General features: G+C 40.8%; 1 long non-coding RNA gene across 3 annotated transcripts in view; it reads left to right on the top strand.

The window, feature by feature from the left end:
- Nucleotides 1-12,223, top strand: part of LOC115599007 — a 28,458-nt gene that overhangs the window by 14,487 nt on the left and 1,748 nt on the right. The window contains exons 4-5 of one of the 3 annotated variants that reach the window (XR_003988069.1): nucleotides 9,196-9,345; nucleotides 9,996-10,138. The exons of 1 other annotated variant lie outside the window; for it this stretch is intronic. This is a non-coding gene — a long non-coding RNA (uncharacterized LOC115599007). Of the gene's footprint in view, nucleotides 1-9,195; nucleotides 9,346-9,995; nucleotides 10,139-12,223 lie in introns of those variants that run through there. One more of the 3 variants, XR_003988070.1, reaches the window with a different exon arrangement.

The following is a 12,223-nucleotide window of genomic DNA, read 5'->3' as shown; positions in this document are numbered from 1 at the left end:
AAGATAGTGCTTGCATGAAGGAGTCTGCTGGCTCTGTGGCAGAACCCTGGCAGAGAGGCTGATGGCACGTTGAGCTAGTTAAATTGTCTTCAGCTTGGTTTACCCTTGCACAAGATAAACATCCACTTCCTTGAGTGTTTTCAGGACAAGGGCTGTTCTTGTATCTTGTTTTACAGTGCATTTATTACCAGGCTTTTATACCCAGCTAAAGCATGTTTTGTGGCAGTCTAACCCAGACTGGACTCTTAGCACTGCCTGTGTTAACCTTTGGGTACCCTCTGTTCCTTGGAGGTGAGGGAGTAAGATGGGGAACAAGTTTTGGGTTTTGGGAAGCACTGCACTGCTGGGAACATGCAGATTTTTATTTTGACAGTAGGGGTTACAGTTCAGGAAGATGTCAATGTTTTATAAAGTTCACCACAAATTGCCAAGCTGTTTCCTGATCATAGATAGATGATTTTTCCTTTTTGGGAAGGAGAACTGTACCTGATGTGCAGTTTCAGGCTTGAGGTTTTACAGCACATAGCATGATGGAAGAGTCCTGTCTCTTCTGCCACAGAAATGAATAAAGCAAGTTCAGGTGCTTACCTAATCAGTAACTGCATGTGTAATCCATATAGTAGAGGGGCACACAATTTTTTAAAAACAGAGGTATTGTTTTTTTAAAATCAGTGGACACAACTAGAAAAACTTGTGTCTCTCCATCTCCAACCCCCTCAGCCCTACCAGTCTTAAATAAAAGCAGTGTACTTCAAAGTTAAATAAAAGCTGAGAAGAAATCCAAGTTGACTAGAGAGATAAATTTGATATGTACTTGTCAGGCCATCTCATGAAGATAAATCAGGCTGACAGAAAAGGTGGTAAGATGACTGTGCCTAAAAGTGGTCAGGGGAAAGTAAAGCCTGTCAAATATGAACAAGATGGTTTAGGGAAAAAAAAAAGTGCATTTTTTAATGGTATTTGCAAGCAACTATTTAGTATTAAACTTGTCTCTGAACTTGAGTTTTGTTATTTCTGCTGAAATGTGGCTGGAGGATTAAATGCTGGTCTGGATGAAACAGGGAGGTTGTGGAGGGTGGGTGTGTTCTGTGAGAGAGGCCAGAGGTGGCTGGTAGCAGGGCAGTGGGCCCGTGCTCTGCATTGTGTTTGAAACAAAATAGGAAACCAAGGAGGGTTAAATCAAGTATGCTGTGTTCTAAACATTCTTTTGAGGAACTGAAATAAAAGATGTGGTTGTAGAAGTTAATAGGTGGTGGAAGAGAACTCTGCAAAGAAGTGACTTTGGTGTCCTGAATACCAAGAATTAATTTTGGAGGAAAGAAGTGTCTGCACCTTTCTTTAGGAACCTTGGGCTGCATCTTTGTGGTGAAGCCAGAACAGAGACAATCTGAACCCCTTATTTTCACTGGAACAGGAAGCTACCAGGTTTAAGGAACATGATCTCCACAGGAGGTTTTCCTATCAAGATTTTTTTCCTGCATCATAACTGTTGAGAAAAAAATCTGAAGCATGCTTTTTTTGGTTGCATGTATAATCTGCTGCACCTATAGTTCAGGTTTAAGATTCGTTATTTATGTTGTGATGACTGATGTAAAATCCAAGCCTAACCTTTGGAGAAGGAGTTCTGTTTGGACAATTCCAAATAAGCAGGAATGGCATGTAATAGAATGCACTTCACTGCTGGACAGCTAAACCAGGAGTCTTGTATTAACTGGGATGTGTCTTTCAGAAAGAACTTAGTGTCACCTTTATCTTGTGAAGCTCTTTGGCACAATATTTTTTTTAACTGGTGTCTTAACTGACAGAGCTGAAAGTTTGTGCATAGAATAGAGTTGATAACCTTTGGAAAACTTCCAGCTAATCCATACTGAGGTAATTTTACAGTCCCAAAGAATGGAAAGTTTAATGCTGGTGTAATGTTAAATAATCCTGCTGATGTTCTTGAGAAGTAATGTGTGTTATATAGTCTTGAACACGGGTAGTTATCAGCTGCTATTCCCTTTGAATATTAAATTTGGAGCTTTAACTTGGCACCTCATTTAAACATTTCACCAGCTTTTTCAAAGCTGTTGGCTTCCAACTGGAAACTTAAACAAGTCTGTGATAAGGGAGAGTCAACAGAGACATTGTGAGCAGTCTGTATCTATGTCATAAGGTGTTTGCTTTACAAGTACAGTAATGACTACTGTCAAAGTGCAACTGAGTTGGCAAAACCCTTTTTCTACTTTCACTTTGTCATACCTGCAATACAGCATATGAATATTTAGAATTCTCACATCCATGATATACCTGAGTTACAGCCACAACGAGGCATCTCAAGACACTCTGTAACTCAGGATGGAATTTACAGGAGCTACTAGTCGTAAATATGTCCACACATTCTAGATAGTAATTTCATAAAAGCTATTACTGTCTGGAGTGCCAAAGTATTTACCCACTGGCATATAATTCTGGCCAGGAAAGACAAACTTTTCTGTAAATTACTTGCCACGAGCCAAACTAAACAAGATTGTTGTGTGCACATCAGAAAGTATGGAAAGTGATGATGTGGACTTACTGAAGACATTAATCTGCATTTTTATAGCTGTTCAAAAAAAGTGTGTGTCTGAAGCACGTGTTGAACCTAATACATGAGGTGGAGCAGGCAGTCTGGAGAGGAGTGCTTGGGACAGGATGACAACTGGTCTGTCAGGACAGCTGCTTGTCACTCAGCTCTGGTTTGCAGGGTGCCATGTGCTCAGCTGTAGAGAGCTTGTCCTTTTGCAGACTGAAGTTCTTTTTCCTGCTGGGAGAAATCCACTTCTCTGCAGATCTCCTCAGAGTGGATTTTGGCCAGATTTCATGAGCCAAGGCCAACTTTGACAGTGTTGCAGGCTCCCCTAGCAAGTTAGGTAAATGAGTTTTTCTGGCTCTACTGGAATGAAAGCCAGGAAGGCAAAATACACATGCTCATACACATATATATATATATATTATACACATATGCATAAGCATATCCTTTTTTTTTTTTCATTCCTAGCTGTATGTGGAAGTGCTCAGTAAGGTAGCAGAAAGTTAAACTATTCTGTTCCCTAAACTTCAAAGACTTTAGTGGCATTATTCCATATAGTAAATTGTATTAGATGTATCCCTTTCATGTAGCTGTCCAAACAGATAATATTTTGTACTCACTGGTTATAATTTGACACCTTTTACTGGCTTTAAAAGATGGCAAAGCCAATTACAACATACTTTTGAAAATTATAAGGAATTACTTATACTGGGGAAAAATAGAGGTCTATGGAGCATATCAAAGCTGGTGGAGGTTATGCAGCTGTTTTTCTCCTAATGTTAACATATTAGGTTACAGGAATCCTTCCACTTAATTGAGCAAACACAAGAGAGTATTTATGTAACTGGAGATCTGCAACTGCCAGTAGAATTAATTAGGAGAGGAATAATTAGACAAATAGTAGTGTCCAAATGGTCCCAGTAGAAAAATGTATTGCAATCCCAATGTAAATCTCATTAATGTTGTTATTTGTGATGAGCTGTGCCTTTGGCAGTACCATGAAGGGGGCAGTTGTGGAAGGATCTCAGTGGGGTGTTAGCTTGGGTATGAAGCAGAAACAATATCAAGGTTTTAAGCTGTCTGGCCTCATTATTGTCACCTAGTCATAGCTGCAGCTCCATTATCTGCTTAAAAGCCTTCCTTGATTTGATCAGCCACTTTATAGTGCAATAGGTACTAAAGAGAAAATTTCAGGTTAGTCCTTATTACAGGATTGTTGCTTCATGTGTCAGAAGCAGGTGGTCTCCTATGCCAAGCAGATAACTGAGTAAGAAGTGAGGCAAATTAAACTTACTTCAAATACTTTTGTTCAAATTCAGTCAATACTGGTTCAAAAAATGGAAATGTTATTGAGCATATTATCCAGACTTTGATTATAATATTACTCTCAGAGTGGAATAGAAGAGAGGTTAATTAATGTGGTGTCATATTGACAGTGGCTGTCCTAGGAAGCAGACTTTCTGGTTCCCAGTCTGTAGTAGCAAGGCCTGGGAACTGGTCAGAGAGGGGCAGTACCAGAGATGTGGTTCTCCAGGGGAACAGGAGGGTGGGTGCTCTAACACAGAAGTTGAGTTTTCCCTGCTACTCCCTTGGTTTGCCACCTGATAATATTCTTTAGCTCTGTTACAAAAGAACAGCATTTCTCTCTACAGTACTACACACTACAGGGTGCATTTCTCAAGCTTGTTTCATAAAGTATATTGGAGTGGCATACAAAATTAAAAAAGATTATATCTTTTATCAAAGCCTACCCATAAGACCAAAGCATTTCACACTCACTCAGAGATTCCATTTTGAGAGAGAGGTATTACTTCCTCTGGAATAACCTCTTCCATGCCTTCCATCTGAGGCATGGGAGCTGTTTAAGAATCACAAATACAATCTGAAGCATCTCTAGTAACAGAAGTTACCTCCTTCAGCTCCAGTTTCTAACCAAAAGGGACTGATGGCCTTCATCAGCCAGTGAGCTGTGGTGCTGCCCTGATTTGGACTGGTAAGAGGTTTAGTTTGGTTTTTAATGAAAATGAGCTGACACCTGAGTAATGCATGATGTAAATTAATTTTATTTTCAGTGATGGGTAAACTGCTCAACATCAGAATGTTCTAGACTGACAACTCTGGAAAGCTGGGTGCCTCTGTCATAGTGAAAGTTTACAACAGGAGTTGTGAGCACTTTGTGTGTCTGGCCTCCCCGTGAGCTGTAGCTGGTGATGTCTTGAACTTGCTTTCCAGTTGTGGTGGCAGATCTGGATGGGTACCAGTTCAACAGACCTCTTATCTGTGTGCATTTTTTTTAATGTGACTATAAAATATTCACTAATTCTAGATCCCCAGGGCCATGTTGAGACACATTTCTCTTCCTTAGTGAAGAGACAGACACCCAAGTGAGGGTTTTGTTATTCATACAGCAGGCAGTGTGTATGAGAACAAGGTGCAGGGAAGAGGTGGAAATAGTTGTCTGACCATATCACTGAACATGGCCTAGATGAGAGGCAAGGCTCTGTGCTTTACTGACCAGACTATATTGCCTGAGAATGTGGGATTCCAGTTTCTTATAATGCACTGAGTTTGCTCTTTTTTAGCTCACCATTTGCAGTGTCAGTGGCAAAATCATTTGGATGCTTTCTAAACACAGCACTTTTGTACTCCTGTCCAGAATTTCTAGGAGGGGGAACAGAAGTGCTGTGCAAGGAATGAGCAGCAGGAGTGCTGTCTCTGAGAGGACTTGGCTGCTTTGTACCCCCCAGAGCAGTGGTTTAAGGTGTGCAAGATGTGCAGCAGTTAAATCCAGTTTGGGAAGCACTGAACACCTGCACGAGGGACACAGCAGTGGGGACAGATGTGCAGCAGCTCTGATAAAACAAAAATAAAACCTGCAAACACTGCAGTTACAGAAGGATTGCTTCTCTCTGCCATGTTCTTTACCAAAACATGTGGATGCTTTATGCTGTGGCAGCATGACCAAGGCCAGGACTTAAAGAACTGGTGAGACTTGGTGCCATGAAGATCTTTTCACAACTGGCATATATGGATTTTGCACCACACTGGTGCATAAAAGCACAAGTGAGACAAAGCTGTACTGCTCAACTTCTCAAGACTATTGGAATCCTAGAAATCTGGGAGAAATAAAAAACAAACCTGAAGCCCACCCAGGGAAACAAGCAGAAAACCTTCTTCTTTGTGTGCTTTTTCCTCTTGACAGAAGGAAAACTCCTCCTGAAGCATTCAGACAGTAGCCCAAAGTAAATTCTCATACTTTTTTCTAGGCACTTTTTTTTTTTTTTAACTAATATTCAGAAGTAGTATTTCAAAGAAGAATCCAGGCTAATGCAAGGACAGAAATAATGGGTTTTGAATAATGGGGAAGTGGAAATAATATATGATGGAATGAGGGTCTGAATCAGAAACAAACAGGCAACTGAAAGTTAGTGCTGGAGTGCACTTCCCAGTGCTTCAGAAACATACTAACAGCTCATGGGAAGTATAGTGGTACATCAGTAGAATTCTCCTTTGTTGTGTCTCAGCTGGTAAGCATCCTCCCTACATCCCTCCTGGGTCTGTGTTCTGCTTTGTCTTTTTCAACACTAAATCAAAGAATAAAAATCAGGTCCAACTTGTTGATCTATTTCTAGTGTAGAACTTTGATTTATTGGCTACCATTTTCTCATTAAATCACAGAAGAAAAAAAAAACACCCCAAAACTAAACCAAAAACCCAACCCAAAACCCCACAGACAGCAAACCCAGTGGAGAGACTAATGGCTGAAAAATCAAGAAAAGGAGTGAAAATGAGGAAGTGAAAAGCATGCAGGTTACTTCAGGAGGAGACTCTGAAGGGATGTGTTCAAAAGGTGACACTGGTCACCAGTAACAGGAGTTACATTAAAAAAACCAAAACCAACCCTACCAAACATTAACAAATCTAGACATATCTGTGAGAGGGAAGAGTCAGGAGGTTAACTGGTGTACTTATCTCTTCTTACACTTGTATCTTTTTTTTTTTGGCCACAACAACCCCATGCAGCGCTACAGGCTGGGGACAGAGTGGCTGGAGAGCAGCCAGGCAGAAAAGGACCTGGGAGTCTGGATCGACAAGAAGCTGAACATGAGCCAGCAGTGTGCCCAGGTGGCCAAGAAAGCCAATGGCATCCTGGCCTGTATCCGGAACAGCATTGCCAGCAGGTCCAAGGAAGTGATTCTGCCCCTGTACTCAGCCCTCGTGAGGCCACACCTGGAGTACTGTGTCCAGTTCTGGGCCCCCCAGTTCAGGAAGGATATCGAGGTTCTGGAGCAGGTCCAAAGAAGGGCAACCAGGCTGGTGAAGGGACTCGAGCATAGACCCTACGAGGAGAGGCTGAGAGAACTGGGGTTGTTCAGCCTAAAGAAGAGGCGGCTCAGGGGAGACCTCATCGCTCTCTACAACTACCTGAAAGGAGGGTGTAGCCAGGTGGGGGTTGGGCTCTTTTACCAAACAACTTTCAACAAGACAAGAGGGCATGGACTTAAGTTGTGCCAGGGGAAGTTTAGGTTAGATATTAGAAAGAATTTCTTTACGGAAAGAGTGATCCGTCATTGGAATGGGCTGCCCACTGAAGTGGTGGATTCTCCGTCCCTGGAGATATTTAAAAAGAGACTGGATGTGGCACTCAGTGCCATGGTCTAGCAACCGCAACGGTGGTTCAAGGGTTGGACTCGATGATCTCTGAGGTCCCTTCCAACCCAGCCAATTCTATGATTCTATGATTCTATGATCTTGGCAAGAATCCCTATGATCTTAATTCAACTCCAGGAGCCAAAGCAGCTGTATCCAAACCCTGGTGTTGTTCTTCCCAGTTTTGAGGCTCAGAACTCTTCTTCTTTAGCTGAACTTCACTGGGTTGTCTCCAGGGGTTGATGCTGTGGCCCTGCTTCTTGGGGAACTGTTGTACTGAAGGGGCTCTTCCAACAGTGTTGTCTTTATCTTATGAAATGAAATCTTGGGAGTGTGGCTTCAGCAAGCTCAGGGCTCCTGTGCTGTACTCTGGCTCCCCCATCCACTTCTTGCAGCCCAGACAATTGGTTCACAATTTACACAAGCCAAGTTACTAATCAGAAACGTAATGACCTAAAAATGTAGCTCTGCCTCAGGTAGCTGGAGGACTGCTGGCTCACTGTGGCTCAGCATTTCCACCCTGGACGTAGAAAGAAAGGGTTTGTAAAGAGAGAGGGTGCTGGGGAGCTGCCCTGGGGCTTCTCAGAGGGGTTCCTTCTCAGAGGGGCAGCCAGGCTGAGCAGGATGGTTCCTCTCTGGCTTGGATTAACATCTAACTCAAAACTCAGTCCAGGCCAAACCTCAGTTCTTATTAGAAGGCTTTTTTTTTTTTTTTTCCACATGCTAATTTCTTTGTTTCTTGCTTTTAACTAGATTATGTCAAAGTTGTACTTGAACATATTAAAGTACTGTTGATACTTTTTTTACCCTCCTTTTCCTTCTCCCCATAGTAAAGGCTTGAGGGTGTTGTGAGTCAGCATGGGGATAGAGTTGCTGTTGTCACAGGGGTGCAGCTTGCTCATCCTGCCCATTCCTTAGCTGTGCTGGGCCCTAGTGCCTCACTGCTGCCCAGTTTTTATCTTAATTTAGTGTCTCTTAAAACACTTTAAAATGTATCTGAGGGGTTCAGAAAGATGGACCCAGGTAATAAAAAGCAGGCGATTCTCTCAGAATTATGTGCAAACCCCATGCAAGTTGTTTTCTGATGTTAGAGACTGTGTTAGTCTTGTATTTGTGTTACAAATGAGTTGTTTCCCTCAGAAAGAATTGATCCTTCATGTCACCACTGTCACTAGGCAAGCATCTACTCTGTGTGGCTGGATGAGCAGAGCCTGCACCAGGCAAGTGTTGCCATCAGTCCCCTGAAGCTTCTCTGCACTCAGTGATGGGCAGCATGCAGACCTGGGGTTAGAGAAGTGCTTCTGACAGGTTTTATTCTGCTCTTTCTTCATCTTTCCCAGGTAATGGGAACTTGTTATGCATTTCAGGTAGGTTTTGAAGAGGTTGTTTTTGGATGTTTGAAACCTTTAGCTTATCTTGGGTTCGGCCACTTTATTTATGAAAGCAAAGAGAGCAATAATGTAAGGTTTAACACGATTAGAGATCAATAGTCTCAAAAAATTTACTTGAAGAGATCTTTCCTGTAATTCTAGTTAGTATTGTACTAATATGAATACAAATCTGTAAATTTAATAGATTTTCTTTTAAATTAAAAAGCTGGTTTATTCAAAGATTCTCTTAAAGCAGTTCTTCAGAGGAGCATAATCACAGAATGTTAGAGGTCAAATAGACCTCTGGAGATCATCTAGTCCAACCCCTCTGCCAGGTATTCACTCCCAGGTTTACTGAGCTACTGGAAGTAGTCAAATGTAGAAATCTTAACTCTCCTTTCCTGTTACAGTACTTCACAATTTAGCCCTTTTGTAGTTTTTGGTATTTCTTTAATATGCAAACAGTAATATTAAATGATGAAAATTATGTTAAAATAGAGACTGAGAGGTTGGGAATGTAATGAAAGCATGGAATTATTTAAAAAACAAAACTAAGCAAACATCAGAAGTTAGTTGTTTACTTTTTGAGAAACTAACACCCTGCACTCCTTTTTGTTTCCACAGCTTTCAAAAGTTAACAGGCCATGAAGGAGAGGCCCGGGGGGGGCAGGAAAAGGCTGGGCAAGGTCTCACCTAGTCAGTCTGTACTTCCTAATCCTCTTCAAAAACCCAGAAAATTTTGGAGGACTCAATGTATAAGATGGAAAACTGTAGGTATACAGAGACAAACTCAGTCCTGACAAGTGCAGACACAGCTCCTGCTAGGACCTGATTTAAGTCCAAGCTGAATTAGGTCCAAAGTGTTGGTGTAAGGCTGTGGTAAGCACTAGTGTAGACCTGTTTTGCATAAGGTTGGGGCTGTAAGACAGTACTAAAGTTTTTCTCTCCTACATAGCTGTGGGGAAACGGGTAATAGTTCAGTAGCCTTAGAACAGTTCTATTTCTGAACAGTTGTTGAATGTTTATAGTGCTTCCTGTATGAAGTGTCTGGTGTGTTAAGTCTCAAGAGAGTAGAATGAGGGGGTATAAATTTTAAAGTACTTTACACACAGACTTTATTCCTTGCCCCAGTAAGAGAGGAGAGGTGCAGATTGTATCATTTGGTCTAACCAGACATTAGACAAATATGAAGTGGCAGATCCATAAGCTTAAGAGCAACAGTTAACATAAAATAAGTAGGTTTTGGGGAAGAATGAGGGGAACAAATAGTAGAAAGCAGGCAGATGTGTGCTTTCCTCTGGACAGCTTCTCTTGCTGCTCTTGAGGATCAGATGCTGAACTGGGAGGACAGTTGATCTAACCAGTAATGTATTTCTAGTGTTCTTAAACTTTACTATCTTGTAATTATTTTTCTTAATGGACAGCAAGTTCTGTTACTGCTGAAGTCAGCAAGTTGAGCATCTTATCCAAACAATTTGGAAGTGAAGCAGTTTCTTGTGATGATGACCACCATGTCCTGCTGTCCAGGGACCAAGGTTTGGTGTGTAGGAACTGCAGGGAGACAAAGACAGTGAAAGAGGAACAACAGGTGAGCTTTAGGGACAGAAGGGGAATGGGGAAAGGAGAAATCTGGAGTAGGAGGCTACTAAAACATATGTAGTAATATCAACATAAGAAAGGGTTTCTAGAAAACAGAAATATGAGGAATCTCTTCTGATGGCTAGTGAGAAGGTTTGCTTGCACTTTCTCTAAGGCTGGATTTCTGTGCCTAAAATGCCACAAGTTTAGAAGCCTTGCAGTTTTTCCTTGAAAGCTATGAACTCCTAAAGGGGGCTGGAGGGACTTTGCCCTTCTAAGGTACCTCCACAAATGAAATCCACAATAATAACTGATTATGAAATCAGTAATAAAAGCAAATTATTTTGGGAGTGTCCAACTCAAGCTTTTTAAAAATTAATTAATAATTTTATGCCTATAAAAGCAATGGGCAGCTTCTCTGGTACTAAATGCTGCTATGGATGGATGAGATCTAAGGTGTGATATAAACCAGGTAACGAGGAGGTTGGATAATTCACATTGATGCAGTGTGTATATATATTATACTGAGAGGAAAGTGACAAGTCTTATTTTCAGTTGAAATGTTAAAGCTATTAAAATATTTTTTAATATCACTCATGAGTGCATATCACACCACTTTTCTGAAAAGAGAGAATAACTGAAAATTTTCCATAATTTCTTTACAAAATTGCACAAAGATTGTATTGGCAGACAGCTCCTGTAAGGATCAGACCTCTTCCTGTGTGCTTATAAAGCTTAAAACAAAAAGTACTTCAATACAAGCTACAGAAGAGAATAACATTTGTTCAAATGTTTTGAACTATGTATTACCAATGTATTTTTTTTAGCTGTGTCAAGGATGATGTTGTTGTGTGTGTCCTGTTACCTGTCCCTTTTAATAATTTTTTTAAGCCAAGAGAAATGCAGAGATCTTAAAAGTGCAGCACACCAGGTGCTTCTGGTTTGAAGAAGGAAAAATACACAGACTGACTGATGCTGCATTAAATGCAACATGAACTCAGCCTGTGTATCAGAAGAAAGCCCCAGATTTAGCTCTCAGTTTTAAGTGTGTCTTCTGTGTTGTTTTTCAGATAGTTATCACTAAGGGGTGAACTCATGATGCAGAATTGTGATAGAAATGATGAAAATAATTCAGTTAACAAGACATAAGCCTACTGGAAGCCAGGCTTCAATAGTGTTGCTGTTTAAAATGATGAATTTTAGCTGGAACTGCAATCTGCACTGCATTTCTTCCACAAGATGAGATTGTAGTAATATGACTGTAATACAATAGGAAAATGTCACTCTCCATCTTTTTTTTTTCCCCTCCCTGAAGGCTTATCAGATCATTATAAAACAGTTTTGCTGTCTGCTGTGTGTATTAAACAGAGAGCAGTGGTGATGTTATTTTCCCTTCTGCCTTTTTTTAACATTTGGAACCAAGTGCATTTATTTGTTTACAAATTGATGAATTTAGTTTTACATTGTTACATATAAACTGTCAAATGTAACTTGACACCTGCATTCAGTTAACCACAGGAAGTTTTCTGCTTGGCAAAGACCAGCATTTGGAACATTCCTACCTTCCTGTCTTATCTATTTTAAAATTACACACAGTTACATTTTGGTTAGATGTGTTGTTGGCAGCTGTTGTGCTCAAAGGGAGTGATGTTAAATGCATTACAGTTCATCTAGTGAAAAATTAATTCCCAAACCAAGCAACTTTTGTTTACAGTTAATTAATCTCAGTTATAAGACAACCTTCCTAGGTGCAAGACATTTGCAAGTTCAAGCCTCTTGTAACCTTACAAGACAAAAGAGAGAGATTAAATTTATGTATAATGATTTTGAGATAGTATCAGTGACTCGTACAGAGCAACTTACTGAAAGGAGATGCAACCCTTCCAATCATTCTGTGCAGATCAGGGGGTTGATCAGGGTGAGGAAGAGATGATTGGGCTGGAAATCTTCAGAAAAGAGACAGTTTGGGATGTGGCAGAGGCTGTAAGACCATCAGTGAGATTAATAAATAGGTGTTCAGCACCTCTTCTAATCCAGGGACTTTGGAGGCATCCCATAAGCCCAGCAGAGTCAG

Source organism: Calypte anna, chromosome 12 (genome assembly GCF_003957555.1).
Source record: "Calypte anna isolate BGI_N300 chromosome 12, bCalAnn1_v1.p, whole genome shotgun sequence".
NCBI classification, from domain to species: Eukaryota; Metazoa; Chordata; class Aves; order Apodiformes; family Trochilidae; genus Calypte; species Calypte anna.
The sequence above is the reverse complement of the archived record's forward strand: the minus strand, read 5'-3'. Positions and strand labels throughout refer to the sequence as shown.